The following is a 24,446-nucleotide window of genomic DNA, read 5'->3' as shown; positions in this document are numbered from 1 at the left end:
GAGGTGAGAACCCCAGATACCTTCTTTTCGGTTCGAGCAGCCAGATGACTGTACGAACAAGAGATGTGCTTTCCGAAGACGATGTCGCGGGTAGACTCGAAGCAGGTGGACCAGAAATGGCGGGGAGTAAGAAAGAGTCCATATACTCAAAACAGGGAGGTTGTAGCAAAACCTACTTGTGACTTCTTTGGCCTCTTGGCTTCCAAACTGTTGGGCATCAAGATTATCATGATCTCCCTGCCCACGCAGGAAATGGGAGAATTCCTATGTAGGTGGACGGAATAGCCTACAGACAGTGACATGACGGGGTAACCCCCTCCCCTTAAAAATGGCTGTGTCTCTTGCTGCCCATCTACCCCTGCAGTGAAGTCCACCACCCTACAAGCCCCACAGATGCACTTACAATTGCTATTGTAGTGCTCTCTTAAATGTGAAGAGGCAGCCAAAGACCACAGGACATCCGGAGAAAGAATATAATGATAATGTAACATTGTATGTCAACTATGCTTCAATTTAAAAAAAGGGGGGGGTGGGGCGGGCACCTGAGTGGCTCAGTAGATTAAGCGTCCAACTTCGGCTCAGGTCATGATCTCACGATTCGTGAGTTCAAGCCCCGCGTCAGGCTCTCTGCTGACAGCTCAGAGCCTGGAGCCTGCTTCGGATTCTGTGTCTCCCTCTATCTGTCCTTCTACGGCTTGCGCTCTGTCTCTTGCATTGTCTCAAAACCAAATAAAAACATTAAAAGGGGCGCCTGGGTGGCGCAGTCGGTTGAGCGTCCGACTTCAGCCAGGTCACGATCTCGCGGTCCGGGAGTTCGAGCCCCGCGTCGGGCTCTGGGCTGATGGCTCAGAGCCTGGAGCCTGTTTCCGATTCTGTGTCTCCCTCTCTCTCTGCCCCTCCCCCGTTCATGCTCTGTCTCTCTCTGTCCCAAAAATAAATAAACGTTGAAAAAAAAAAAATTAAAAAAAAAAAAAAAAAGGTGAAGGGACATAATGCAAAAGACACAAAAGCAGACCAAAAAAAAAAAAAAAAAAGGAACTCTAAGGAAAGAGAGATTATGCAGGAAGCAGAAAACTATAATTAATGTACAAGCCCCTTTTAGGCAACAGGCTTGAGCAATGGAAACCTGAAGAAGACAAAAGGGCCCACAGTGACCACCGACCTGAATGCCAACAGGCTCATTAGGCCACCCACCTTGAAATAGCCAGCCTTAGCTGATCAATGGGCTACTTACATCCAGGCACAGGTACCAAAAAAGGAAAATGCCATACATCCCCATACCTCCTCACTCCCTCACTTAACCATAGCAGCACCCCCCGCCCCCATCACCACCTCGTGGTAGACAGTCTCTCCTTTGCTGTCCTGCCTGCTGCCCCCTTGCAGTGTATTCAACAAACTTCTCTCTCCTTTGTCCTGCCTTGGGTGAATTCTTTCACCTCCCGTGCCACCGGCTTCCACCCCACAGTCAATGCTCTCTGAAAGCTAACAGCATACATGTAACAAAAAAACTGTAGAAAAGAGTACCCAGCAGAAAGAGAAGAGTTCTTAGAAATTGTAAGAGTCCTTAGGAGAAATTAAAATTGCGAGAAAAGAATTGAATGGTAAAGTTGAGGAGATTGCTATGAAATCACAACAACAACAAAAAGGCAAAGAGAACATAGAAGAGAAAAGACAAAGAAATCAGAGGACAAATCCAAAAGATTCAATTTCTTTTTTTTAATATATATTCTTTAACATTTACCAATTTTTGAGAGAGAGAGAGAGAACAAGTGAGGGAGGGGCAGAGAGAGAGAGAGGGAGATACAGAATCTGAAGCAGGCTCCAGGCTCTGAGCTGTCCACCCCAAGGCTGGGCTGGAACCCACAGACCACAGATCATGACCTGAGCCAAAGCCGGATACTTAACCGACTGAGCCACCCAGGTGCCCCACAAAGATTCAATTTCTTGAGGAACCTCAACACTGCTTTTCACACTGGCTCTACCATTTTGCATTTCCACCAACAGTATGCAAGGGCTCTAATTTCTCACCAACGCTTATTGCCTTTTGTGTTTTGCTTTTAATAACAGCCATCCTGACAGGTTTAAGATGATATCACATTGTAATTTTAATTTGCATTTCCCTGGAGATTAATGATGTTAAGTTTTTTTTAAAAAAAAATGTATTTGTTGGCCAACTTACGTCTTCCTTGGCAAAATATCTGTTCAAGCCCTCAGCCTATTTTTAATCAGATTATTAGGGGCATTATGCTAACTGGGCTATAGGCGTTCCTTATATATTTTGAATATTAACCTCTTAACCACCATATGATCCACCAGTTCCACTGCTGAGTATTTATCCAAAAGAATTGAAATCAGGATCTCAAAGGCATATTAGCACCCCTACGTTCACTGCCACACTACTCACAATAGCCAAGAAGTGAAAACAACCTTACGGTCCACTGATGGATGAATGAGTAAAGAAAATGTGGTATGCATGCACAGTGAAATACCACTTGGGCTTAAAAAGATGGAAAATATGCAATATGGGACAACATGGATGAACCTTGAGAACACTGTGCCGAGTGAAATAAACCAGTTACAGAAAAACAAATAGTGCATGGTTCTACTTACCTGAGGTATCTCAAGTAGTTAAATTCATGGAATCAAAGACTGCAATGGTGTTTACCAGGAGCTGGGGAGGAGGAAGTAGGGAGTTACTAATCAACAGGCATAAAGTTTCAGTTAAGCAAGATGAATAATCTCTAGTGTTCTGATGTTAAGTGTTCTTACCACAGTAAAATAAATTCAATCTAAGATATTAAATATTCAATTAGTAGCTGTTCCAGAAAGAGAAAGCTATAAAAAGAAATAGTTTCCCAGAACTGAAAAACATGAATTTCTTAATTTAAGCGACCCACCAAATTGTGGCTCGTTTATTTATAAAAGGAACCACAATAGACATTATTGTGAAATTTCAGAAAAGCCATAATAAATAAAAGGTAATAAAACTTCCCAGCCGTGGGGAAAGGAAGGTTATGGATGCAAGTTCAAGAATCAGATAGGCATCGAATTTCTCGAAGCTAGCACATGGAGTAAGACCGTCAATATTCTGAGATCACATGATTTCCAACCTAGAAGTCTATACTCAGCCAATATTCTGATTAAAATGAGGGATGAACAGAGATGTTTTCAGACATAAGATGTCTCAAAATATTTTCCTCTTCTGCACACATTCTTAGCAAGCCACTAGAGGAGGTGGGGTTACCCCGAAAGAAGAGACTAAATCAGGAAGAAATAAATAAGAAGAAATCAAGAGGAAGGTCTGTGCATATAGTAAACAGAGGACCTGACACAGGAGAAAGAGGAAGAGAATTCTTAGTTTGATGATGCAGAGAAATCTGTTGCCCTAAAAAGCAGCTGAGGATGGATGCTGAAGAGGAGACATCTCTTCACAACAAGCACATTGCTGGGCTTTGCTTCCCCTGCCACGATCTAAAGTGTCTTTGTGTCATTTCATTTCAGGTGTTTCAGGAGGTAGGAAATGTTGAAGTCCATTATTGGAAGGAGATTTGGGGTGCATCAAGTTCATTTCTGAGAACGAGGAATATTTAGGGGGCTCACAAAGGAGATGGGAACTAGGGAGACAACAAAGGTTGGGATAACATGTATCACACAGGAAACGGGGACCTGGGAAAACATCATCCCTTATCTATTTAGGCTACAAACTGGGACCATTTATCTGGCTAGAAGGGCTCATTACTAGGACAAAGGTCAAGGAAGAGTTACCATACTAAATATTCAAAAGTAGTGAGATAAATAAATCCACCACTGGAAATTCTCACTGGCCACATTTCTCCCACATACTCCTGTCTCTACATGCATCAAAAAGAGGCTCCAGCAAGTTCTCATGGTGGGAAGTTGGAAACTGCAATTGACAAAACTCCAGTGAGGTCAGAATTCAGTTACAGGATCTCTCTTTTGAAGATGGTGCTTGAGGGGCACCTGGGTTGTTCAGTCGGTTAAGCGCCCGACTCTTGATTTCTGCTCAGGTCATGATCTCACAGTTTCATGAGTTCGAGCCCCACATCGGGCTCTGTGCTAACAGTGCAGCAGAGCCTGCTTGGGATTCCCTCTCTCTCTCTCTTTTTCTCTCCCTCTCTTTCTCTCTCTGCCCCTCCCCAGCTCACGCTATCTCAGTCTCTCTAAATAAATAAATAAATAAATAAATAAATAAATAAATAAATAAATAAATACAACGAAGGTGAGGCTAGAGGTTTCCATTTCTTCCTTTTCTTGGCAATCATCCTAAAGCTACCAGCAGAATGAGAAGCAGAAGTGCGAAGGCTTCCTTCAAAGAAACAAGATTGCTGGGGCGCCTGGGTGGCTCAGTTGTTAAGCATCCGACTTCGGCTCAGGTCATGATCTCGCGGTCTGTGAGTTCGAGCCCCGCATCGGGCTCTGGGCTGACAGCTCAGAGCCTGGAGCCTGCTTCAGATTCTGTGTCTCCCTCTCTCTCTGACCCTCCCCTGTTCATGCTCTGTCTCTCCCTGTCTCAAAAATAAATAAAACGTCAAAAAAAAAAAAGAAAGAAAGAAAGAAAGAAAGAAACAAGATTGCTGAAACCTCTAGGCACAAAACTGGAAGAAGCACGAAGGGGTAGGACAGGTGCTGGAAGTGCATGAAGAGTATGGAAGGAAGTGGAAAGGAGACTACAGAGCTCAGAAAGAGATCACAGAGTGCATTGTCTAAGGACAGGAGCACACTCTGAGTGCAATACCAAAATCTTTTGTTTGTGACTGAGGGATACAGCGGTCACAAAATGGCAGGTTCCCTGGCCTTGGTTTTGATGTGAAAAGTGGAGCATACAAGGTTGAATTACACAGACAAGACATAATTTCAGGCAAGGGTCTACCCATGTGGTTGGGGGAGAAGAGACACTTGCAAAGCAAAAAGCACCATAGAGCCTTTTTCCATCACTGAGATGAATGACAGGCTGTCAAAACCCATATCTTTTTTTTTTTTTTTTAATTTTTTTTTTCAACATTTATTTTTGGGACAGAGAGAGACAGAGCATGAACGGGGAAGGGGCAGAGAGAGAGGGAGACACAGAATCGGAAACAGGCTCCAGGCTCTGAGCCATCAGCCCAGAGCCTGACGCGGGGCTCGAACTCACGGACAGCGAGATCGTGACCTGGCTGAAGTCGGACGCTTAACCGACTGCGCCACCCAGGCGCCCCCTCAAAACCCATATCTAAAACTCAGATTCAAGGGGTACCTGGCTGGCTCAGTCATTGGGGCATTCAACTCTTAGAGTAGTGAGTTCGAGCTCCATATTGGGTGTATAGGTCACTTAAAACTAAAATCTTAGGGGCTCCTGGGTGGCTCAGTCAGTTAAGCGTCCAAACTCTTGATTTTGGCTCAGGTCTTGATCTCAAAGTCATGGGATCGAGCCCCAAGTGGGGCTCTGTGCTGAGCATGGAGCCTGCCTGGGGTTCTCTCTCTTTCCCTCTCTCTCTCTCCCTCCCCCTATGCCCCTCCCCCACTGACACTCACTCTCTTCCTCTCTAAAAAGAAAATCTTTAACAAGTAATTAAAAATAAAAATAAAACTCAGATTCAAAAGAAAATTTCTGCACACTTAAAACACAGGTGTGGCCCCACCTCCATGTGAACCTTCTGCAAATATCTGACACAGGAAAAACTCCCCACTGACTCAAAAATGAGGTCACAAATAGGAACTGCAAAAGATCTGTGCAAAGTTCCCATAAAAACAAATGAGGAAAAGAAAAATAAACAGAATATAAAAAACAATTTTCAAGAAAAAAAGTTGCTTTGAACAACTTGAAAATTATGTAATTTTTAAAAATAAAAGAAGATTTGATTTGCAAAATTGGAAGGACACACAGTGACCCAGGACAAAGTAACACAAAGACATACTGTCACAAAGCTACTAAACTTCAAAGACAAAGAGTCCTTTGGGGAGCCATGCAAAAATATTAATTCATTTACAGCGGAAAAAAAATAAGGCTGACCTCCGATTCCCCCAGAGCAAATTCCCATAGCAGGAAATAGTAGACCAATGTTTATAATCTCCTCAACAAGATAAGACCAAGGACTATTTTACTCACTCAAAATTTCATTCAAGTATAAAGGCAAGAAATGAACATTTTGAATATCTGATGAGCCCTTCTTGTAGAAAACACTAGAAGATGAAGTTCACTCAGCCAAGAGATAAATGAAAAAACCACAGGCTTGGCATTGAGATTGAATCTACTTTGCTGTAAAATAAAGATTAAAGCAAATGTAGGGATTATGGTAACAATGCAGAAAGAAAACGTAGTAATATCAAAAGCTGACCTCTGTTCTCTGGAGCTGAAATACATAATGTAAAGACAGAGTCTGGGTATAAAAAGGAAGATCATTTATTGCTTTGCCAGGCAAAGGAGACTGCAGCAGGCCACCAAGACTGCAAGGCCACCTGGGGTAAAAACCTGTGGGGTTTTAAAGGAAAATGCAGGATCTGAGTAGTTTCCATTGGAATCTGGTACATGCTGCCAGCCGAGTCCCTCCTGTCTTCAAGGTGGTCTCATGACTAGCACTGGTGCCCCTTCACCAAGTATGCACTGAGGTCAGTGAGATCAATATCCATACCGAGTCCCTGGACAAAAGATTCTACAGAAAAACAAGTGAAGGGGAAGGGGAGACCTCAAGAATGAGGAAGATAAAAATGTATTCAGTTGGAAGTCAAGCCTTGCTGAAGCACTAATGCGTCCCTCTAAATTTCCATCCAATAATTCTTACCATATGGAATGGACATATCTAACAGATTTGAGAAAGAATTTGGAGAGTAAGTAGCTAGTGGTGAATACTGAATTCACTCATCCTCTATAATACGGGGCCAAAAGATATCATTGGAAGCTGAGAAATCAAGTGGAAATAATGGGGATTTATTTAGCAATACAAAGATAAATGCTAAGAACAATAGCAATTAAAATTGAATGGAGGGGTGAAAGGAAAGAAAAAGGAAATATATTAATTTGTGGCTGCTCACAGTGGGGAGTTAATAGATTCCGAATAAACAGCGGATTAAAGGTTTTATCCTAAATTATGTTTATAACAGTAATCTCTAGATCAAAGAAATACTTTACAAAGTATTAGAATAAATACGCAAGCTCAAAAATAGTGCAAAACATATTGCATAATAGATACTAAAACACAAAAACGTAAGATAAAACAGTATGACAGAATTAAGCTAAACATATCACTGATAGCCAGTGGTGTGCTAGCAAATGTTTAACAACTGTCCTTGGGAAAACATAACAAAACACGTTAACTTGTAGCTTTTGCTGATTTCCATGTTGCGCATACCCCTACTGTTACCAGTGGGAGAGTCTGCCTTGTGTGAATGGAGGTCTCCTTCCTTGGATTCCTCTCATGAGGAGACTTACTGGGGATCCACATTCAAATAAAGACAGACAGAAGGAGAGTAGCAAGCAAAGTTTATTATAGTGAAAAGTACACTCTCAAGGTGGGAGAGCAGGCAGGTTCCCAGAGGTAGAATGGCCCCTAGGTTGTTTTGGGATTGGGTATTTGTTGCTTCTCTCTGGGCTGAGAGGAGCTGTGACATTCACTGGGGTGGTCTCTAATGGAGGTTACTTCCAATCATGTGGGGGACTCTTCCCACAGGTTCAGAGGGAGAGTTTTTGACTCTACAAGGTTTGTTACCAGAACCATCATGGCAGTCTTTCTCCATGGAGGGAGGGGGTGTACCATACCTGCAGGGCAAATACAGTGTAATGAATCTAGGGGTTACTCTGGGGCAGAGGTGGAGGAGGAAAGTGCAGGCTCAGCACCTATGGCTCTGGAGCTGTTGTCCCCAGAGTTTTGGAAGCCACAAGGTCAGGATGTTGTGCCCTGGGCTTCTATTGTGTAACCTATTTACCACTGCCCTTGCCTCCAGCTCAAATCTCTATCATTCCCCTTCAAGGACTTGGGACTCTGCCTCAGGGCGGTCCTTCCACTGCACTGCTCACTTCTAGGTTCTACTTAACTCTACCTTGGCCAATTTCAAGCTACAGATCTGATATCACTAAATGGGGGCTGCGAACCTATGAGAGGCTCCAGCACACCGTGGCTGACAGTGATAAATTTAAATCAGCTAAGGAGAAAACTTTCATTTTGGATTACAAAGCTGCACCAACTTAATACTGTATACAGGAGATCTTAAAAACAAAGGGGTTTAAAACTGAAAATAAAATAATGGGAACTGTATACTAGGCAGAGACAAAAAAAGAAACGACGAGGAGAGAGATCCCGATCTTATATAAAATAAATTTAAAGAAAACAGTATCAGGATGCCTGGGTGGCATCCAACTCTTGATTTTAGCTCAGGCGATGATCACACAGTTTGTAAGATCCAGCCCTGCATCGAGCTCTGCACTGACAGCACGGAGCCTGCTTGGGTTTCTCTCTCTCCCTCTGTCTCTCTATCTGCCCCTACCCCACTCAAAATAAATAAACATTTTTTAAATAAAGAAAATAGTATCAAATGATGTCTCAAAGAGTGATTTATAATGACAAGGCATACAGATAACAATGAAAAGATAATAACTATAAACATTGGCACTAGCTAACATTACATCAATATCAATAAATAAAAACTACAGGAATTATGTGAAGAAACAGATTTAAAATGCATTAGTAAAAAGACACATTATTATTCCCAGCCTAGGAATTCCAAGTGAATAAAAAGAAGGATGCAGAAGACTTATTAGCATAATAATGTATTGGTATATTTTTTATCAAATTCAAGTTCTTGGAAAAAAATACACCTCACCTTCTTTCCAAGAAACCACAAAAGGAGTCATTAAAATTGATTACATATTAGGCCACAAGAAAACATCAAGAAAAATTTTTAATACTGCAGACAAGTTCTTTGATGACAAAGTTTAAAAACCATATATTTATAATCAAATTTAAAAACAAAATTCTCTTATATCTGGGAATATTATTTTTATAATTTTTAAACAATTCTTGAGTCAAGCAGGAACTCAAAACTGAACTTGCAGAATGTATTAAAACAAATAATAATTATCACATTTCATATTCAGAATCACTGTAAATAACTATGGCAGTGTTCAGAAGAAATTGTACACACTATATTATTACATTAACAAACAAAAAAGAATTAAAATAGTTGAAGTAACCATCCAACTTTAGAAGCTAGAAAAAGAACAATAAAAGTAAATAGAAGGAAGGTAGAGGAAGGAAATAATAAAAGACATAATAAATAATAAAAGAAAAGGTAAATATTTTGAATTATGAATTATAAATTCAAGATAAGAAAAAAAAAGTCACCTGGGTGACTTGGTTAAGCATTTGACTTCGGCTCAGGTCATGATCTCACTGCTACTGAGTTCAAGCCCCACGTCAGACTCCATGCTGACAGCTCAGAGCCTAGAGCCTGTTTCCGATTCTGTGTCTTCCTCTCTCTCTCTCTGCCCCACCCCCACTCGCACTCTGCCTCTCTCTCTTTCTCAAAAATAAACAAACATTTAAATAAATAAATAAGTAAATAAATAAATAAATAAACTAACATTAAAAAAAAATTTTTTTTAAGTCATAATATTTTTTAAAGGTACCAGAACTGGTTTCTGCAGGGCAAATAGGAAGCAATAAAATACCACATTTCATTCATATGTGGAATTTAAAAAAAAAAAAAAAAATGAACAAGCAAAGGGAAAACAATAAGAGAGAGGAAGCAAGAAACAGACCTTTTTTTTAAGTTAATTTGTGTATTTTGAGAGAGAGGAGAATGCATGAGCTAAGGAGGGGCAGAGACAGGTAGAGAATCCCAAGCAGGCTCTGCACTGCCAATGCAGAGCCCAATGAGGGGCTGGAACCCAGCTCATGAACCATGAGATCATGGCCTGAGCCAAAGTCGGACGCTTACCTGACTGGGTGCCCTCAGACGCTTAACTATAGAGAACACACTCATGGTTATCAGAGCGAGGGGGGGAGGTGGGTGATGGGGATTTAGGAAGGCACCTGTTGTGATGAGCACCAGGTGATGTATGGAAGTGTTGAATTACTATATTGTACACCTGAAACTAATATAACACTGTATGCTAATTAGCTGGAATTAAAATGAAACTTTTAAAAAAGAAAAAATGCAATTATATGAGATATAAAAGAGGAAATCATTGCAGACATTGTGAACCTGACACATAAGAGACTACTTTGATAAATTGTGGGCAACTAAATTTGAAAACCTGGATGAAATCGATAATGTTCTAATAAAATTAATTTTATTAAAACATAACTCACCAAAATTGGTCTTAAATAGATCAGTTACTATATGCTTAAAATTTGTCAAAGACCTACATTCCCAAAAACACTACGTCCAGACAGTTTCACATAGGACTCTATAACTTGAAAAAGCAGGTGATCCCAATGTTATTTGTACTGTTCTAGAGTATTAAAAAAAAAAAAAGAGGGGGTTTCCATTTTGGAACTATCCCCCCCCACAAAAAGACACCATAGAGAAAAAAAACTATAGAATAATCTCACGCATGAATACAGACATAAATTCTAAATAAAATGGTAGAAAACAAAGTAGCATATTAAGAGGCTAATACAACATGACCAAACGTGGTTTATTCTAGGAATAAAAGACTGGTACATTTAAATAAATTGCCATATCAGAAAATTCGTTTAAATAAATTGCCATGTCAGATTTCAATATATAAATACATGATCATTCCCTTAGACACTAAGAAGTGTTAGATTAAATTCAATACCTGTTCTGGACAAAAATGTTTAAACTGTAAGCAGAAGATACATCCTTAACAAGATAAAACGTATTTATCTGTCTCCAAACCAATATTTATGCTAAAAGAAGATAGATCAAGATCATCACCATTAAAATCAATAACAAGATATAAATGTAAATCCCATAGTACTGGATGAAACTTCATCTTACAAACTGTACAACAGTATATTAGAACAACAATGGAAAGAAATACAGGTATTTTATTGTATTGTCTTGAGTAATTCTATTTTTTGAAAAGAACCAATGACAGGGTGAGAGATGTCCGAAAATAAACTGTAGTCAAACTAATTTTCATTACTATGCATGAATGCATCCTGAATGACAATGCACGATAATGAAGCTTTGCTGTTCACCTATTTAAGCATTTAAGGGGTTAAAAGATGATAGATTATCTGACTCATGTTGCTATAATAATTCCATATACATCCCTTTTTGGTTACTGCATAAAATAGCATTCAGAGAAGACACCTAAAATGTTACACTTTGGGGATAAGAATAAGAATATATAGATTCATTAGTATAAATAATGCTATAAAGAACATTCTCCTCCTTTTGGATTATTTACATAGGATACTTTGTAAGTGGCTCAGAAGATATCTTGATCTTTATTGAAGAAAATACCTCTTTTTCTATGGTCATACTTAATGCATAAGGAGTATTGCTTCTTCCATAGCTAACATACTGTATTCTTAATAAAATTTAATTTCCAAATTTTCGACTAATTTTGTAGTTTTTCCAAACTTACAGTTTTTCGTTTTAAACAAGTTTTTTAAAAAAGATGATAGAAGTTTAATTGCTGCTGGAGTAATCGCACATCCATAAACAAACAAACAAAAATGAATCCTGGCCTAAGTCTCACACCTTAAACAAAAAATAAAACTCAAACGGGTCAAAAACTTAAATGAAACCATAAGACTTTTAGAAAAAAATAGGAGAAAATCTTCAAGATCTAGGCTGGGCAAAAAGTTCTTAGACTTAACACAAAACATCACCATAAAAGGAAAAATTGATAAATTGGACATTAACAAAGTTAAAAACCTTTGCTCTCTGGAAGACTGTTAAGAAGAGGAAAAGACAAGCTACAGAATGGGAGAAAATATTTACAAAACACATACCTGGCAAAGAGCTAGTATTTAGAATGTATAAACAAACACCAATACAGTAAAACAGGGAGAGTTCGGTAAAAGGATACAAACTACAAGTACATATAAGGTCTGAGAATCTCATGTATAACATGTATCTCTAGTTGATAACACTGTGTTGTATGTTGTATCATTGACATTTGCTAAGACAGCAGAACTTAGATGTTCTCACACACACAAAAGGTAAGTATGTGATGAATGTGCTAACTGGAGGGGGGGGAATCTTTCACAGTGTAAACATATATTAAATCATCACACTGTACACTTTATCTTACAATTTTATTTGTCAATTATAACACAGTAAAGCAGGGTGTGGTGGTACAAAACAGTAAAAAACCCCACACAATCCAATAGTTACCAGCTGGGAGGTAAGTAAATTGGGAGCCCGGAAAAAACGGAGCTCAATGAAGAGACATTTCACTGAAGCGGATATGTAGATTGAAAATCAGCACATGAAAAGATGTTCAACATCATCAGTCAACTGGGAAATGCAAATTAGAACCACAATGAGATATCAGTACATACCTATCAGAATAACTAAAATAAAAAATAGTGACAACACCAAATGCTGATGAGGATTTGGAGAGATCGGTTCACTCCTTACTTGCTGATGGGCATAAAAAGTGGTACGGCCACTAGGAACCAGTTGAGCAGTTCCTGAAAAACTGAACATGCAACTGCCATGCAATCCAGCAAATTACATCTCTGGGCATTTATCCCAGCGAAATGAAGCTCTGTGATCACACATGAACCTATTCACAAAAGTCTACAGCAGTTTCATTCATAAAAGCCAAAAACTGGAATCTGCCCAGATTCCTTCAGTGGGTGAATAGTTAAAAGGTGGCATATCCATCATGAAATACTACTGAGCAACAAAAAGACACAAGCTGCTGATGTAGGAAACAACTGGAATGAATCTTCAGAGAATTACACAGGGTAGAAAAATGCCAGTTTTAAAGGTTACTTACTGAGTGCTTCCACTTATGTTACAAACCTGAAATGAGAATTTCAAGATGATAGAAATAGAGAACAGATGAATAGTTACCATGGATTAAGGATGGGGTGGGGAAAAGTAGAAAGTGGGTATATATAAAGGGGCAACGTGAGGTTCTTCTGGCAATAGAATGTTCTGTAATCTTGACTGTATCAATCTCACTATCCATGTCTTAATATTGTAGTATAGTTTTGTAAAATGTTACCTTTGGGAAAAACTGGGTAAAGGGCACAGATCTCTCTGTATTATTTCTTATAAATGCTCGTGAATGTACAATTATCTCAAAATCCAAAACTTACTTTTTTGAAAATCTGATAGAGTGTTTTTCCCCTTGATAATTACTGACAATGGATATAGTGGGGTTGTTCATGTTTGATGCACACATTATTTCAAGAAAACAATTTAAAAAACCCTATTCCGATACCATTATTGGAGTGTGAGCTGCTTTGGGGTAGTAATGTGTACCATCAATCGGTTGCATTATTCTTCAACAACACTAAGTAACCAAGACTTGAAAAATCACAACTAATGAGCCTCATAGAATCCAGTAATATGAATTTCCTTAAATGATATTTGTAAATCTTACATTAACAACAAGTAAAGTTTGGATGTTTTAGCCTGCACACAGAAATCATATAAGTCTATAAAGAAAAATGTTTTTAAAATATTCACTATTTGAATATGCTCACTATTTGAAATGACTAGGGAATGCTTTGTTTCCATCAAGGAAGTAAAAAGTGTAACTACTGTGAAATTGTCATATATTTCAAATACCTTTGAAAGTTTAAGTCCTTCTTAAACTGCAAGAAAATAAAATCAATCTCCCTAAAATGAAGGAAATTACGATGCTATTTATCAACAAATTTATATTGTTAACCCCATTTACCAACACCTTTCAAAATGTCCATCTTTGCATAAGTTAAATAACATAGGCTTAAAGATAGATTTGAATATATACTGACATTGATTATGATAATTAGATTTAAAGATCTGTGTGATTGTGTAAAATAGCGTCAGGAAAACAGGTAGGTAAGATACTCACAGGATAATGTAGGTAGGTAAGATACACGTTTCACTGTTGCATGATTTAATCGGTGTAAATAGGAAACGTTTTAGATCTAATTCAAACTTTTACAGCCACTTATTTGGAAAGAAGATACTTTTATAATAGTATCTCCAACTACATGCTTGTTTTGAAACAGGTTTCAATCGCAGTTACTGCAAAGGTGAACAAGAGGTAAACTGCATGGGAGATTTGACTTTCCTTTCAATTTAGAACTAATTAGCACAGATGTTGCATTAACAGGAATCTTATAGTTTGTTAATATTATTTTTAAATAAAGTAAGTTATTTAACGTTTAGTTGCGTAAGAAATCTGCGATATGAGATATGAGATCTTCACTAGGCTGGGAGGTTAAGTAAATTGGGAGCCCGGAAAAAACAGCTCAAGAGAGCTGCCAAGCTCCCGGAGAGCCCGGCGGTTGTTCGTGGAGAGGGCGCCCCCTGGAGGTCTTGGCCGTTCCTCGCTCGTTGGCCCACTGGAGCCCAAGCTATGGGTGTTGGCCCGCAAGCCGCCAGAGCTAGCAAATCTTTTTCTTGTTTATCCAAAATGAGGATGACACCACGCCGTGTGCCCAGCGCCAGATCACGCACTGCAGCAAGACGGAGAACGAAGGATGGACGGGGACCCCAAAGCGGGCCCAGGCACAAGCCACCCTGGAATCCGCCAGCCGGCCTGCAGCACCCACAACGGCTTGGCCGGGCGCGCGGCCGGGGGCGGGGCCTGTCTCCCGGGAAACCACCCGCGGGCCAATGCGCGACGCCAGCCCCGGGTTTCGGTTGAGCGGCGGCTGTTAGACGCCCTGAACCTTTGCCACCGCCGGCCGCCAGTTGCGGGTAGAGGGGCCCCTGCGACTCGGCGGCCGCGGCCAGACGGGGGGCGGTGGCCGCCCCTTGCGACAGTAGACAGGGTTCGGGTTCGCGATCCGCCCTGGTGGGTCTCGGGTGCGGGTGTCCGGCCGGCCGTTGCCCGCCCCAGTCTCCTGCAGCTGGAGGCGTGCGTCCCCCAGTTGGGGAGCGGCGGGAGTGCGGGCGCGGGAGGGGCCGCTGCTGGGCGAGGGTGAGCCAAGTCCGCTCCCCGAGCGGTGACCCGGTCGCCTCATGCAGGCTCAGCGGCCGCAGCTCGCACCCGCTCCCCCCGCCGGAGCTCCCGGAGGTCCCTCGCCGGCAGCGCCTGTGTGTGGCTTGGAGGAGGAAAGTTGACTATGAAGTAGCCTCGGAGTCACTCCTGCCCAGGCCTGCAAGTCACCGTTGCGGGTGTCAGTCTGTCGTTACCCAACTTGGGGCCACAGAAGCTTGACCCTATGAATACCCGGGATAATCCGTGGTCTCATCAGCAAAGGCAAGTAAGTGCCTTACCCACCTGCTTCTTCCCCTCACTGCTTTCCTCCCAAATGGTTCTCACTGGCTTCAAAACCTCTTCCTCAGTGAATTCTAGTAGACTTGATTTTGGAGCGTCCTTTAAGGTTCCATTCCTCAAGGATCATCCAGGTAATCTCACCACTTCCTTGCTTCTTCCAGAGACCTACGCCCCACCTAGCCCCAGCTTCACGGAGGTCCAACCTGTGCAGTGGCGCAGGGCTCCACGCTCAGAAAGAGGGCCTCCTGCTTGTTTTAATGCTCTGCCATCAACAATGAAAAATTCTTAATTTCTGAACAAAGGGCTCCATATTTTCCCTTTTCCACTGGACCCAGCAAATTATGAACCTGTTACTGGTCCCAACTCTCATCTTTTCCTGAAGGCCTTCTTTGATAAAATTCAATTATATAAAAATAGTTACAAGGGAGTCTTCTCTAGACCTCTCAATAGCTACTAAGAGCATCAAGAGACGGGGGGGGGGGGGGGGGGGGAATGATTCTATTGCCTGAACTCACAGTTGTTGGAATCATGAGATCTTTCTGATCCAGTGCTCACCCCCACCCCTCATTATATTTCAGGGCCTTCGGAGAATATGCAGAATGTGTAAGTGCCACACTTTTGAAGGCAACAATGTTTGGCTCCTTGCCTAAGGATAGAGGCAGGTGAGAAATCAGCTCTATTAATGGGTGTTCTGGGACTACTTTCACAGATGCCCCAGAAGTGCTGGTGCAGGTGTAGGGGGCAGGGAGGGCAGAGAGAGGGGGCTGCCTTGTTTGACACCATGTGGAAGAACTAAGAGGCTTCCAGAAGGAAGCTGAGAGGCTGGACAGCTGTGCTGTCCAATACTGTAGCCACAACCTGCAAGTGGTTATCGTGCACTCAAAAGGAGGCGTCTACAGCAAGATGCGCTTTATTCATCATCAGGGAAATGCACATCAAAACTACAATGAGGTATCACCTCACACCTGTCAGAATGGCTAAAATCAACAACACACAAGAAACAACAGGTGTTGGCGAGGATGTGGGGAGGGGGAGGCTTCTCTCACTGCTGCTGGGGAGGCAAACTGGTGCGGCCACTCTGGAAAACGGTATGGAGGTTCCTTACAAAGTTAAAAATAGAATTTCCCTATGATCCAGCAATTGCACTAGTAGGTATTTGCCCAAAGAATACAAAAATATTAATTCAGAGGGATACCTGCATCCCGATGTTTACAGCAGCATTATCTACAGTAGCCAAATTATGGAAACAGCCCAGGTGTCCATCGACTGATGAATGGATAAAGAAGATATGGCATATATATATATATATAATGGAACATTAACCATAAAAAAGAATGAAATTTTGCCATATGCAGCAACATGGATGGAGCTAGACAGTATTATGTTAAACCAAAGTCAGAGAAAGACAAAATCATGATTTCACTTACATGTGAAATTTAAAAAACAAAACAAATGAGCAAAGGGGGAAAAAAGAGAGGCAAAACAAGAAACAGACTCTTAACTCTAGACTTAGAGAACACGGTGATGGTCACCAGAGGGGATGTGGGTGGGCAGATGGGTGACATAGATGGAGAGTAAGGAGTGCACTTATGATGAGTACTAGGTGATGTATGGAGTGTGGAATCACGAGATTGTACACCCAAAACTAATACTACACTGTATATTAACTAACTGGAATTTAAATAAAAACTTTAAAAATAGATGTTAGTAGGCATCTTAAAAAGAAAAGAAAATAGGGGCACCAGGGTGGCTCAGTTTGTTAAGCATCCGACTCTTGATTTTGGCTCAGGTCATGATCTCACAGTTTGTGGGTTCGTGCCCCACATAGGGCTCTGCACTGACAGCATGGAGCTTGCTTGGGATTCTCTCTCTCTCTCTCTCTCTCTCCCCCCTCTCTCCCCCTCTCTCTCCCTCTCCCTCCCTCTCCCTCCCTCTCCCTCCCTCTCCCTCCCTCTCCCCCTCTCCCTCTCCCCCTCTCCCTCTCCCCCTCTCCCTCTCCCCCTCTCCCTCCCCCTCCCCTGCTCACACTCTCCCTCTCAAAATAAATAAACTTAAAAAAATAAATAAAAATAAAATAAGATGTGCTATAAGTGTAAAATGCACACCAGATTTTAATGTCTCAGTTTTTAATATAAAATTTTCTATTTTTATTATGACGGCATATTGAAATGATATTTTGGATATATTGGGTTAAATAAAATATATTAAAATTCACCTATTTTTACTCTTTAATATAACTACTAGAAAATTTTGAACTACATGTTCACATATTTCTTTTGGAGAACACTGTTCTAAAGATTTCAGAGTACTGCAAACTTTATGAAACTTATGAACTTAAAATGTTCAGAAAAACTGCCTCTCCCCAAAAAACTCACATTGCCCTTCCTCTTCCAGAAAGTACCCCTGTGTGGTCTAGAACTGCAGAATTACCATCACTTGTACAGGAGAGTCTCAAACTTGTGTCAGCTCTTGCCCCTGGAACCAATTCAGATGCTGGCAGCTGTTTCTACTGATTTGGCTGTTTGCCTAGTTTTGCAAAATAAATGATAGAGTATGCAAAGAAGGGAAGGAAGAAATAAGGGAAGCTCACCTCACCAATCTTTGCTCTAAATTATTATATTGCTACAAATTATGGGATTACAGCAGCACCTGACTCCTTTTTGTCAGCCATGCTACCTTAAAAAGTAATTAGCTTTAGTGATGAAATTGCCTGATGTATTGATCTGAAATATTAAAAGGAGCAGAAAATTATCTGCATATGCAGGCTCTCACTTGGGCATCCTCCTTTAGTTATGGAAAGTACAATGGGTGGACTCCAATATCTTAATCCAGTGTTTTGAATGTCTCTTGAAAGCAATGTGGTAAGTGAAGAGGTTAGTTCTAACTCAGTGTGTGTTGGATACTAGTCCTGACCCAGTGCTCCTAGAGCCTCTAGTTTTCTGAAAAGTGGTCCTAGTGTGGGAGTTGGTGGGAGAGGGGAGGACTGGTTTCTTGGAGGGAATAACTTGGAATTCTGGACTTTCTGCAGTTTCCAGTAGGTTGAAGCGCAAGTGTTTCTCCTGACACCTAACAAGATATATGTCCAATAGATGTACACCGAGAGCTAGCTTGGTCTTGTCCTGATCTTCACTTTTGGCAGGGAGGGCATCTTGGCCTGTAGGCTTCCCTGGTGGAAGTGTTTTAACTACAAATTCAATATCTTTCATAGACATAGGACTATTCAGACGATGTACTTAAGTGAGTCTTAGTCATTTGTGTCTTATAAAGAATTGGTCTATTTCAGCCAAGTTTGGGGGCATATGGTTGTTTGTGATATTGTAGTATTCTTTTAATGTTCAAGACCTGTAGTGATGGCCCCTTTTTCATTTCACGCACTGGTACTTTATGTCTTTTTATCAGTCAGGCTACAACAATCTCTCAGTCTGGTACTGTTGACATTTTGAGGACACCTTTTAAGGATGTAGGATGTCTAGCCACATTCCTGGCCTCTATACCCCCTAGATGCCAGTAGTAGCACTACATCCCCATCCCTACCCCCACCCCCATTGTAACAATCAAAAATGTCTTGGGCGCCTGGGTGACTCAGTCGGTTAAGCGTCCGACTTCGGCTCAGGTCATGATCTCGCGGTCTGTGAGTTTGAGCCCCACGTCGGGCTCTGTGCCGAACAGCTCAGAGCCTGGAGCCTGCTTCGGATTCTGTGTCTCCCTCTCTCTCTGGCCCTCCCCCGTTCATGCTCTGTCTCTCTCTGTCTCAAAAATAAATAAACATTAAAAAAAAATTTATATAAAAAAAAAAATGTCTCAGCATTGCCAAATGTCTCCTGAGAGGCAAAATTGCCTGAGGTTGAGAACCACTGCTTTAGGCTGCCAATTATCTTTTGGAACAATTAAAAATATGATAAAATGTATTTTTTATATTTTACTTTAATTTTAACTATTTCTGGAGATCTTCATCTGTGTAGATGCAAGTTCTCTTTGGTATCATATTCTTTCTGTTGGAGGTTTTTTTTTTTGTTTTCTTTTTTTTTTTTTAAGTTTATTTTGAGAGAGCTTAGAAGCAGGGGAGGGGTGTAGGGAAGGGACAGAGAGAGAGGAGAGAGAATCCCAAGCAGGCTCTCCACTGTGATGAGAGGCTTAAACCCATGAACTATGAGATCATGACCTGAGCCAAAATCAAGAGTTGGAGGCTTAACAGACTGAGCCATCCAGGTGCCCCTGGAGAAGGTTGTTTTGACCTTTATTTTAGTGCAGGTCTATTGATAATAAATTTTCTTGTTGTTTTTTTGTTTGTTTTGTTGTTCTGTCTGTCTTTTAAAGTCTATTTTTCCATCATATCTGAAAGATATTTTCCCTGAGCACAGTATTCTGGACTAACAGTATTTTTCATTAATGTTTTACAGGTATTAACTCCACTATATTCTGAGTTGCATAGTTTCTAAGCCAGCTGTAATTCTTTGTTTCTCTGTAATGTGTCTTTTTCTCTGGCTACCTTCAAGATTTTCTCTTGACTTTTCAGCAGTTTGAAAAAAATGTATCGGGGTGTGTATTTTTTGGTATTTATCCTCCTTGGGACTCAGTGAGCTTTTTGTATCTGTGGTTTGGTATATTTTATTATTTTTGGAAGATTCAGCCATTCTTTCTTCAAATGTTTCTTCTGCTATCTCTCTCCTGGAATTCCAAATACACTTTTATTAGAGTGTTTGGTATTACCCTACAACACTTTTGTGTTTTCTTCACACTTTTTTCTCTTTGTATTTTAGTTTGGGTAATTTCTATTACACAGCTTCAAGTTCATGCTTTCCAAGTTCATGTTGTATCAAGTGTACTGATGGGCTTTTGAAGGTATTTTTCATCTCTGTTACTGTGTTTTCTATTAGCATTTCCATTTGACATACATAGTTTTTATCTCTACTGAAATTTTCTGTATGATCATTCCTGTTATCTACTTTTTCCACTAGACTCTTCAATATATATGATTAATATATTAAAGTTATGTCAAATCCCTCTCATAGTTCCAACACTTAGGTTATCTCTGAGCCTCATTCTGTTGACTCTTCTCTCTTGACAATGGGTTGTTTTCCTTATGTGTCTCATAATTTTCTATCCAATGGTAGGCATCTTGTATAGAACAGTAGAAATTAAGATAGTGATGACTCAAGTAAGTATGTTTCTTCTTCTGCTCAATCAGTCATGTGGGGTATTGAATCAGTCAGTGGTTGACCTGGGTTTGGGTTTTCTTGTTGTACCTTCAGTGCACCATTGGTTTCAATTTCCTCTAGTGTTACCTTATACTTAAGATGTGGGATGGAAGGCTAAAGGGAGTTTCTCAACATTCCTTTTCCACTCTCAGCTTCTAGCCTTCCTTTTAACCTGCAAAAAAAAAAAAAAAAAAAAAAAAAAAAAAAAAGGCCTGCCTCCATGCTTTTGCCTTTCTGCCTTCTTGTAACCTGCTGCTTGATAGCTTGGTAGTGGGAGCCAGAGGACCAATCATCCTGGTCCAGCCTCTCTTAGGCAAGTCTTATATGTTTAGGCCTTGCAGGTAGGGCTTCCTCAACTCCTGAGTCTCCCCATGGCAGACAGAATCTACTTTGCATCTTTGATGAGTCTTTTTTTTTTTTTTTGTACATTTATTCATTTTTGAGAGACAGAGACAGAGCACAAGCAGGGGAGGGGCAGAGAGAGAGGGAGACACAGAATCTGAAGCAGGCTCCAGGCTCCGAGTTGTCAGCACAGAGCCCGACGCAGGGTTTGAACCCACAAACTGCGAGATCATGACCTGAGCCCAAGTCGGACGCACAACCGAGCCACCCAGGCACCCCTACATCTTTGATGAGTCTTAAGAGTCTCCTGATTCCTGTAATTGTATTGGCATGAGATCTTGAGCCCAAGACCATTTCCTATCCCTCCTTATCCAGGTATAGAAGCTCTTTGTCTTCTCTTACTCTTGCCCTTACCCAATATCAAGGGTCCTCTACCTGAGCCCAGGAGACAACAGTTTGCTTCCCCTTTCCCAGCAGCTTGCAGCTATCATTCATAGGAAGGGTATGGCAGGACTTTTGTCCTTCCCATAGTGGGAGCTTACTCTGCTCCAGCAAGGCCTTCACCTCCAAGGGAGGCTGTATATGGTCTCCTGCCTTGTCCCCAGTTTTTCTCATCAGCATCCAGTGACAAGAGGCTGTAAGTGGAAATGCAAACAAGCTTCTTTTTGTGTGAGGGGTTTCTAAACATTATTGCTTGTCCTCACTTGGCCTTTAGCAATGTGTTAACAATTTTAGCTGAATTCTTACCACCCTGTATAGTAGTTGATATCTCTTCTTCAGTGCTCACATCCTATCTCTCTTTGGTGAGGCCAGTCTTTTCTTGGCTCTCAGGCTACTTGCTTGGTCTGCAACACTTGCTGGGGTGTCACATCATCCCAATTTGTGTGGTACTGAGAGTTTTCCAAGAATAGGACTTACAGTACTAAAACCAGGAAAAGTCCAGTTGGTCACCCTAACTTCAGCTTCCCAACAGGTTCAAGAAAAGCTTTTCTCTAGTTTTTCTAGGTGTTTAGGTAAGAATGATGTTCTTTCTGGATTTATTTTAGAGAGAATGTGCGTGCCTATGCATGAGAGCAGTGGGAAGGGCAGAGAGAGAGAGCGAGAGAATCTTAAGCAGGCTCCACACTCAGCATGGATCCCATCAATCCCATGACCCTAAGATCATGACCTGAGCCAAATTCAAGAGTTGGATGCTTAACTGACTAAGCCACCCAAGCGCCCCCTTCTTTCTAGATTTCTACATCCTAGGTAGAAGACGAATTAGTGAAATGCTTATGCATGTTGAATCTGAACAAAAATGGTTCTTGAGATAGTAAAAAGCCATATGGGTAAACATCTGTTTCTTACTAAGGCAGAAGGGTTTTTGTGAAATCTTCCCTAAAATAGAGAATAAACAAAATTAGTTTAGTCTCTGTCATTATTTTGTCTGTTGACAACAAATTTATCTGATAACCTAAATAAACTCTAGCTGAAGAGGTAGATTCACACATACTATTTTTCTTTATAACTCTACTCAACATTCAGCTAGCACCAGATTTGAACTTTACTTCCAGCAGGTGAGTATCTCCCATAGATTTTTTAGTGACACTATAAAAAAAAAAATCTTTATGCCCTTTTGTGGAGGAGCAGGAAGAAGGCTGAATAGGCTTTTATCAAGAATGTTGACCACCTCTGGGTAAATGTGTATGTATATGTATACATGTGTGTATAATCTTGCTATCAACTGTCTGGGAACATACCTGATTTACGTTGCCATTGGTGGTACATCTCGTCTTGTGGTTTTTATTTCAGATATCATGGGAGCCCAGGAGTGTGTGTGACCCCTACAGCCAGCACTAATGAGTATGGTAGGGAACCTCAAAGCCATGCTCTGTATTTTGTGTGATGGTGAAGGCTCTGTCATTTGCTCACTTACTCCTTTGAATATCCAAGAGAAATACTTATGGCCGCTAGATAAACTTGTAGGCTGTATATAGGATATCTTAATATGTCAATAGTTTGATTAGTGTAATAAAAACAGCACAGAAACCATAAGACATAATAAACACAGCACAGAAATCGTAAGACTAGCAGCATGTGTAACCTCAACAGCTGTGGGGTTTATATGGCTGTAGATATGATAATAGCTGAGATGTACAGTGTTTATCATGTGTCATGCATTGTCATAGAGGTTTACATCTATAAACATATTGCGTCATCACATGTAGAAACTTCATAACAATCCTATGACTTTAGGTATTATTATCCACATATTACAGATTAGGAAAAGAGGAACAAAGAGGTTTGGTAATGCGTTCAAGATCACAATGAACAAATGATGACTTAAGCCCATGTAGTCTGTTTCCAGAGTTCTTTTAACCACTGAAAATGATCAAAGACAAAGAAGAGGTAAAGATTTCAACTTTCAGGAGGGTATATAGTAGTGGGAGCTGTGTATCTGTGGGGAAAAGAAAAAGACTTTCAAATAACACTGATTTTAGGTTGTATACCAAATAGAGATGTACAGAAAGCTAGACAAAGACATGCTAAGGAAGAAGATTCAAAAAATGATCAAGTTATGTTTTGTACTCACTGCAAGTAAACAGAAAGTGTGAATTACACTGATGAGTATGGTCAGATATTTCATGTAAACTTCATGTAATACAGATAACCCGGTAATGGCAGAAATGCTGCAAAACCAACTTGCAGGAAGACCTCCACTTCTCTACATGAAATACTTGAATACTTTCAGTTTCAAAATGGAAAATTACTTAGATACTACTTGCCACATAGAAGAAATAGAGGCTGAAAAGTTTTATCAGTTCCATTTATTATTAACCAATTGAGAATAAAACCAGTGAATGGTATGTAAAAGAACTTTGGTTTAAAGGTGACAACATGGACATTATTAACTCACATGAAGCACAGTGAGATTTACAAATGACTGGAAGATTCCACAATCCTCCAGACCAATCCTTGTAATCCAGAGGACTCATAGGGGAGCAGGACAATCAATATGTGTACCCACAACTTGGGTTGAGTGTGTTGTTGGCAGGGATTCTGGCTTTCTTGGAAGAGTGGGACGCTTTGTGGGCTTGTGATTGGTTTTTCAAGTCAAGTGGTTATAAGAGAGTATTGTATATAACTGTAGATGGGGTGAAATCTTTAACCTAACCTGAGAGTAATCACTGAAGTCCTCTCTGCACCTACTGGATGAGCTGCATGACTTCATACAGCTCATAAGTGGCGCTCATCTGCATATGAATCTGATATTCTCACAAAGGCTACAACAAACTGTGAGCAAGGAGAGAGAGTACTCAGATTGTGCTGAAAGGTATAATAATGCAGAAGCTCTGTAGATGTTCTCTTAACGTTAATTTTGACCATGGTCTAAAATGTCCGGAGTGTTGGTAATCTAGTATAGCTTGTAGCCCATAATAAATGGATGCTATATTTGCATTACTATAATACTTACACTCATGATAAGTGAAAGAATTTAATATAACCAGCTCAGCTACATTATGATAATCTGGAGTTTTCTACTCAAAAGAATTGAATGAGGA

At 40.6% G+C, this 24,446-nt stretch overlaps 2 long non-coding RNA genes across 3 annotated transcripts in view; one reads left to right on the top strand and one right to left on the bottom strand.

Annotated features, from left to right (window-relative positions):
* Positions 1 to 2,155: 2,155 nt before the first annotated feature.
* Positions 2,156 to 24,446, bottom strand: part of LOC147577341 (uncharacterized) — a 38,363-nt gene continuing 16,072 nt past the window's right edge. Inside the window, exon 2 of the long non-coding RNA XR_015255804.1 lies at positions 2,156 to 2,671. This is a non-coding gene — a long non-coding RNA (uncharacterized LOC147577341). The remainder of the gene's footprint in view (positions 2,672 to 24,446) is intronic.
* On the top strand, positions 14,826 to 23,504 carry LOC147577343 (uncharacterized). 2 transcript variants are annotated; one of them, XR_015240184.1, is made up of 4 exons: positions 14,826 to 14,938; positions 15,112 to 15,346; positions 15,943 to 16,026; positions 22,696 to 23,504. It is a non-coding gene; the product is annotated as an uncharacterized LOC147577343 (long non-coding RNA). The 2 variants fall into 2 exon arrangements; XR_015240183.1 differs by having other exon boundaries at positions 14,836 to 15,346.

Source organism: Puma concolor, chromosome C2, assembly GCF_028749965.1.
Source record: "Puma concolor isolate L17-30 chromosome C2, mPumCon1.1.hap2, whole genome shotgun sequence".
NCBI lineage: Eukaryota > Metazoa > Chordata > Mammalia > Carnivora > Felidae > Puma > Puma concolor.
This window is presented reverse-complemented; position numbering and strand designations above follow the sequence as displayed.